This window comes from Mirounga angustirostris, unplaced genomic scaffold (genome assembly GCF_029215605.1).
Source record: "Mirounga angustirostris isolate CCGP_5_RB_7025 unplaced genomic scaffold, mMirAng1.0.hap1 SCAF_8, whole genome shotgun sequence".
Taxonomy (NCBI): Eukaryota; Metazoa; Chordata; class Mammalia; order Carnivora; family Phocidae; genus Mirounga; species Mirounga angustirostris.
Window position 1 is genome coordinate 70,815,724 of NW_026991716.1, and position 7,763 is coordinate 70,823,486.

The following is a 7,763-nucleotide window of genomic DNA, read 5'->3' on the forward strand; positions in this document are numbered from 1 at the left end:
CCACGCAGTCTGTCTTCCAGCCTCATTATCTGATGAAATCAAAGCCTTTCTGCACTTACGCACTCATATCACAGAAATTATATATAGGCTGTATATATGGTTTAGTCTTAGCTCTCCAATTCAATTAATGCTTATTCAAAGGCCACTTACAAACAATTTTTCCTTGAGGAAGTAGAATCACAGATAATAAAGTTTCCAAGCTTTGGGAAAATTTCTTTAAGTTTTTAGTACCTTTATTTTCTAAAAATCCCTCCTATCAGTGTTTTTTTTTTCCTACATCTTCACTTCTTAAAAATGAATAGAAACAAAGACAAAAACTTATCTTGATACAGGTTTAGAGTCAGCCAAATTCAGCTTTTAATTTAAAAAAATTTTTTTTTACAGTAGGCTCCATGCCCAATGTGGGGCTTGAACTCACGACCCCACATGCTCTACTGACAGAGCCAGTCAGGCACCCCCAAATTTAGCTTTTAAAGAGTTAAAGTCAACCACAAGTTCTGCACTTGGAGGCTGCAAAGCCCTGGCCGCCCAGCAGCATTGGATGATCTTCTCCAGCCTTTTCCCAGAGACAGTCCGTGAAGACGGCTGCTGAGAGAGAAGGATGAAGGTTATAGGCCGCTGCAGTGTAGAGCTCTCCTGAGAAGGCAGCTCCTTGCTAGTCACTTGCCAGAGAGTGATGACAAAGGAACAGATGTCAGCTTCGGTCACATGGTCTCTCCTTTTAGGAGTTCTGGGGCCGGGTGGGTGTGTGTGCCATCTGGGTGGTACGGAGGAGTCTGCGGAAGCACAGATCTTGCAGTTTCTCAGCGCAACCAGTCACCAATTTTGCAGGTGTCTTGCTCGCTGATCAAAATGTTTACCAGCCTCGGATGCAAGGGCACAATGCTTTATGACTGATGAAAAAGCAGGCCATGCCCATATCTAGGGAGTGCATATTTCCTGAGATGTGTGCAAGTGTACACGTTCCCAAATGTAATTGCCCTCTGGCACAGCAGTGAGGCCCCCTTCCTCCCTGTCAGGGCAACTGAAAGCACCCTATATGATTTGCTGTAAACTGACATTGCCACCAAACTCCGTGATTATGACATATAGACTATTCAAGCCCACAGGCCTGTGTGCTGGCGGCCACAATGTACACAATATTGTCACGATGAAGACTTGCTATGTTGAGCTCAGCCCAGAAATTCACTGGGATGACAGCCAATCTGCTTTTAAACATTTTTTTGATATGGACAGAAAGAAGAGACCAGGAGGCAGACTGAGAAAGATTGGTGAGAAAGGTTAGAGGAGGAATAGGGAGAATGTTATTCTAGAACCAGGAGAAAGCACTTGGAGACGTGGGACTGACCAAGAGCACCAAATACTGTGGGGAGGTCAAGTAAGAGAATAAAAACCTAGCCTCTAAATTTGGACCTTGGAAGTGATTGAAATGATTTTAGCAAGAGTGATTTCAATAGTGTGGTTGAAGTAGCAGCAAACAACAAAAGGCTGAGGGATGCAAAAGGGAATGTGGAGACAGGAAGTACAAACAACTCTTATGGGAAGGGTACTTGAGAAGGGAAAAAGTAAGGAGAGGTCAAAGGTAGGCTCTTTATTAAATGGGAAAAAGGTGAACAAATTTATATGGTGTTGAAGGAAGCATCCAGCTGAGAGGAAGTTGATGATGCAGGAAAGAGAAGAGGTCATGAAGAGTATAAAGACCTTGAGTAACTGAGAGCAGATAGGATCTACAGAACAGATGGAGGGACAGTATTAGAAGTTTTCTTCCTTTAGGACATGAGAAAAAGATGGCACAGTTCTCAATAAGCATATTTCTGTGGGGAAAGGAGGATGAGAAAGATCTTTCCTGATAGACACTTTTTTTTTCTTTTTTTTCCCTGTAAACTGTGAGGTAACACCTGCCCAGGGAGAAGAGGATGGGGAGACGATATGATGCCTGGAGGGAGTGACAGACCTTAGGGACAGCCACTGAAAGGAATGGAAATAGGGCTAATCAGAGTGACCTGGGGTGGTCAGCTGAGGTAAGAGGCAGCATATATTTAGCATGATGTTCTGTGTTAGTCTTCAGGAGTCTGGGCACAAGAGCAGAGAGAGCAAATGATAGGCCTGAGAAGGGTCTTCAGTGAGCAGGGCTGGCACAGAGGGAAGTGATTCTGACGAGGAATTTGTTGAAATGATGTGCCATAACGTGTAGGCTGGATCAGAAGGAATTCAGACAGGGAGGCGGTGAGGGCTGGGGTGGGGGAGTGCAAGAAAGTGGAGGTGGTCAGAGCATCAGAAACTTCAGTGAGCTTAAAGAGCACATGTATCCGGAGCAACGGAGTGCGATTTCTAGAACGAGGAGGGCTGTAATCTGTGGGATATTTAAACTGTTTTGGGAGATGGTGGTTCAGGATGTGACCCCGGGAACAGGGTGACTGAGGAGGAACAAAGGTACAGGCTGCTGGAGATAAGAAGCTCAGAGTTGGGATGTCTCACAAATATATAGAGCTGCAAAAATTTAGCAAACTAAAATTACTTTTTAAATGAATTTTTCATTTATCCAGGACCATGAGGGTTTGTTTCTTCCCATAACTCAGTTAATGTGATGGTGGGATTACTTTGATGAATGTCTCTTGATAGTTAACTTTGACCTGTGAGGTGTTCTTCAATCCGCAATGCTGCTATGGTTTTTGATTACTGACTCAATCTCTTTACTAGAAATTTGATCTATCAATGTTGTTAAAGCCTCATCAAAAAACATGATATAGACTTGTTTAAGCTCAAGAACTAGACCAATATTTGATTAGCATTTTTTTTAACTTTAAAAACAGGATGGAATGAAATAAAATATGGATAAATTATACTTGGCTTCTTTCCTTTGGCTCCCCCCCGCTTTTTTTTTTAACATGTATACTTCATATATAAATGGGAGATATCTTTTTTTTTAATTTTATTATGTTATGTTAGTCACCATACAATACATCATTAGTTTTTGATGTAGTGATCCACGATCCATTGTGTTTGTATAACACCCAGTGCTTCATGCAGTACGTGCCCTCCTTAATACCCATCACGGGGCTAACCAATCCCCCTCCCCACTCCCCTCTAAAACCCTGTTTGTTTCTCAGGTCCATAGTCTCTCATGGTTCATCTCTCCCTCCAATTCCCCTCCCATTTTTCCCTTCCTTCTCCTAATGTCCTCCATGCTATTCCTTATGTTCCACAAATAAGTGAAACCATATCATAATTGACTTTGTCTGCTTAACTTATTTCACTTAGCATAATCTCCTCCAGTCCCATCCATGTTGATGTAAAAGTTGGGTATTCATCTTTTCTGATGGCTGAGTAATATTCCATTGTATATATGGACGACATCTTCTTTATCCATTCATCTGTTGAAGGGCATCTCGGCTCTTTCCACAGTTTGGCTATTGTGGACATTGCTGCTATGAACATTGGGGTGCATATGGCCCTTCTTTTCACTACATCTGTGTCTTTGGGGTAAGTACCCAGTAGTGCAATTGCTGGGTCAGGGTAGCTCTATTTTTAAATTTTTGAGGAACCTCCACACTGTTTTCCAAAGTGGCTGTACCAACTTGCATTCCCACCAACAGTGGAAGAGGGTGCCCCTTTCTCCACACCCTCTCCAACATTTGTTGTTTCTTTCCCTGTCCATTTTTGCCATTCTAACTGGTGTAAGGTGGTATCTCAGTGTGGTTTTGATTTGGATTTCCCTGATGGCTAATGGTGATGAACATTTTTTGATGTGTCTGTTAGCCATTTGTATGTCTTCTTCAGAGAAGTGTCTTTTCATATCTTCTGCCCACTCTTGGACTTGATTATTTGTTTTTTGGGTGTTGAGTTTGAGAAGTTCTTTATAGATTTTGGATACCAGCCCTTTATCTGTAGTGTCATTTGCAAATATATTCTCCCATTCTGTGGGTTGCCTCTTTGTTTTGTTGACTGTTTCCTTTGCGGTGCAGAAGCTTTTTATCTTGAAGTCCCAAAAGTTCATTTTTGCTTTTGTTTCACTAGCTTTTGGAGATGTATCTTGAAAGAAGTTGCTGTGCCGAAGTCAAAGAGGTTACTGCCTATGTTCTCCTCAAGGATGTGGATGGATTCCTGTCTCACATTGAAGTCTTTCATCCACTTTGAGTTTGTCTTTGTGAATGGTGTTAGAGAATGGTCGAATTTCCTTCTTCTGTATATAGCTGTTCAATTTTCCCAGCACCATTTATTGAAAATACTGTCTTTTTTCCATTGCATGTTTTTTCCTGCTTTGTCAAAGACTATTTGACCATAGAGTTAAGGGTCCATATCTGGGCTATCTATTCTGTTCCATTGGTCTATATGTCTGTTTTTGTGCCAGTACCATGCTGCCTTGGTGATCACAGCTTTGTAATATAGCTTGAAATCAGGCAACGTGATGCCCCCAGCTTTGTTTTTCTTTTTCAACATCTCCTTGGCGATTCGGGGTCTTTTCTGATTCCATACAAATTTTAGGATTGTTTGTTCCAGCACTTTGAAAAATGTCATTGGAATTTTGATCAGGATGGCATTGAAGGTATAGATTGCTCTGGGTAGCATAGACATTTTAACAATATTTATTCTTCCGATCCATGAGCATGGAATATTTTTCCATCTTTTTTGTCTTCTTCAATTTCTTTCATGAATGTTTTGTAGTTCCTAGAGTATAGATCCTTTACCTCTTTGGTTAGGTTTATTCTGAGGTATCTTATGGTTTTTGGTGCTATTGTAAATGGAATCGTTTCTCTAATTTCTCTTTCTACAGTTGCGTTGTTAGTGTATAAGAAAGCAACTGATCTCTGTGCATTGATTTTGTATCCTGCCACATTACGGAATTGCTGGATAAGTTCTAGTAATTTGGGGGTGGAGTCTTTTGGATTTTCCACAGAAAGTATCATGTCGTCTGCAAAAAGAGAGAATTTGACTTCTTCTTTGCCAATTTGAATCCCTTTTATTTCTTTTTGTTGTCTGATTGCTGTTGCTAGGACTTCTAGTCCTATGTTGAACAACAGTGGTGAGAGTGGGCACCCTTGACGTGTTCCTGATCTTAAGGGAAAGGCTCTCAGCTTTTCTCCATTGAGGATGATATTTGCTGTGGGTTTTTCATAGATGGATTTTATGAGCTTGAGGAATGTTCCCTCGATCTCTATACTCTGGAGAGTTTTAATCAGGAAAGGATGTTGTATTTTGTCAAATGCTTTTTCTGCATCAATTGAGAGGACCATATGGTTCTTCTCTCTCCTCTTATTAATGTGTTCTATCACATTGATTAATTTGCAAATGTTGAACCACCCTTGCATCCCGGGGATAAATCCCACTTGTTCGTGGTGGATGATCCTTTTAATGTATTGTTGGATCCTATTAGCTAGGATTTTGTTGAGGATTTTGGAATCCATATTCATCAAGGATATCAGTCTGAAATTCTCCTTTTTGATGGGGTCTTTGCCTGGTTTGGGGATTAAGGTAATGCTGGCCTCATAGAATGAGTCTGGAAGCCTTCCTTCTGTTTCTATTTTTTGAAACAGCTTCAGTAGAATAGGTATTATTTCTTCTTTGAATGTTTGGTAGAATTCCCCAGGGAATCCATCAGGCCCTGGACTCTTGTTTTTTGGGAGACTTTTGATCACTGCTTCAATCTCGTTACTGGTTATTGGCCTATTCAGGTTGTCAATTTCTTCCTGTTTCAGTCTTGGCAGCTTATAGGTTTCCAGGAAGGCCTCCATTTCATCCAGATTGCTCAGTTTAATGGCATATAGTTATTGATAATAATTTCTAATAATTGTTTCTAGTTCCTTGGTGTTAGTCATGATCTCTCCCCTTTCATTCATAATTTTAGTAATTTGGGTCCTTTCTCTTTTCTTTTGGATAAGTCTGGCCAGTGGTTTATCAATCTTACTAATTCTTTCAAAGAACCAACTTCTAGTTTCATTGATCTGATCTACTGTGTTTTTGGTTTCTAATTCATTGATCTCTGCTCTAATCTTAATTATTTCTCTTCTAATGCGTGGCTTAGGTGTCGTTTGTTGCTTTTTCTCTAGTTCTTTAAGGTGTAGAGTTAGTTGGTGAATTCGGAATTTTTCTATTTTTTTGAGTGAGGCTTGGATGGCTATGTATTTCCCCCTTCGGACCACCTTTGCAGTATCCCATAGGTTTTGGACCGATGTGTTTTCATTCTCATTGATTTCCATGAATTGTTTAAGTTCTTCTTTGATTTCTTGGTTGACCCAAACATTCTTGAGCAGAGTGGTCTTGAGCTTCCAAGTGTTTGAATTTCTGCCAAATTTTTTCTTGTGATTGAGTTCCAGTTTTAGAGCATTGTGGTCTGCGAATATGCAGGGAATAATCTCAATCTTTTGGTATCGGTTGAGACCTGATTTGTGACCCAGTATATGGTCTATTCTGGAGAAAGGTCCATGTGCGCTCGAGAAGAATGAGTATTCTGTTGTTTTAGGGTGGAATGTTCTGTAAATATCTATGAAGTCCATCTGGTCCAATGTATCATTCAAAGCTCTTGTTTCCTTGTTGATTTTCTGCTTAGATGATCTGTCCATTGCTGAGAGTGGAGTATTGAGGTCTACAGTTAACGTATTGTTATCAATATGACTCTTTATTTTGGTTAACAGTTGGCTTATGTAGATGGCTGTTCCCATGTTGGGGGCATAGATATTTACAATTGTTAGATCTTCTTGTTGGATAGACCCTTTAAGAATGATATAGTGTCCTTCTGTGTCTCTTATTACAGACTTTAGTTTAAAATCTAATTTGTCTGATACAAGAATTGCTACCCCAGCTTTCTTTTGAGGTCTGCTGGCATGGAAGATGGATCTCCATCCCTTCACTTTCAGTCTGGATGTATCTTTAGGTTCAAAATGAGTCTCTTGTAGACAGCATATGGATGGGTCCTGTCTTTTCATCCAATCTGCAACCCTGTGCCATTTTATGGGAGCATTTAGGCCATTCACGTTGAGAGTGATTATTGAAAGATATGAATTAATTGTCATCATGTTGCCTGTGAAGACACTGTTTTTATAGATCGTCCCTGTAAATTTCTGTTGTAGATCACTCTTGAGGTCTTTCTCCTTTTATAGAACCCCCCTTAATATTTCTTGCAGGGCCGGCTTAGTGGTCACATATTCTTTCAGCTTCTGCTGGTTGTGGAAGCTCTGCATCTCTCCATCCATTCTAAATGAAAGCCTTGCCAGATAAAGTATTCTTGGCTGCATGTTCTTCTCATTTAGTACACTGAATATGTCTTGCCAGGCCTTTCTGGCTTGCCAGGTCTCTGTGGATAGGTCTGACGTTATTCTGATGTTCCTCCCTCTGTACGTAAGGAATCTCTTCCCCCTAACTGCCCTTAAGATGGTTTCCTTGGTTCTAAGATTTGCAAGTTTTACTATTACATGCCAGGGTGTTGGCCTGTTTTCCTTGATCTTAGGAGGGGCCCTCTGCCTCTAGGACTCAAATGTTTGTTTCATTCCCCAGATTAGGGAAGTTCTCAGCTAGAATTTGCTCAAATACATCTTCTAGTCCTCTCTCTCTCTCCACTCCCTCCGGGATTCCAATTATTCCGACATTGGAACGCCTCATGGTGTCACTTATTTCTCTGATTCTATTTTCATGGATTCTGAGTTGTTTTTCCCTGGCCTCCTCTTTTCCCTTTTTATCTATTATACTGTCTTCCAGATCGCTTATTCTCTCTTCTGTCTCAGTTACCCTAGCTGTTAGATTATCTAGATTGGATTGGATCTCATTGA

The 7,763-nt window shown here is 40.6% G+C and overlaps 1 pseudogene; it reads right to left on the reverse strand.

The window, feature by feature from the left end:
• Positions 1 to 254: 254 nt before the first annotated feature.
• On the reverse strand, positions 255 to 1,219 carry LOC123836460 (proto-oncogene serine/threonine-protein kinase mos-like; annotated as a pseudogene).
• Between the last annotated feature and the right edge of the window lie 6,544 nt (positions 1,220 to 7,763).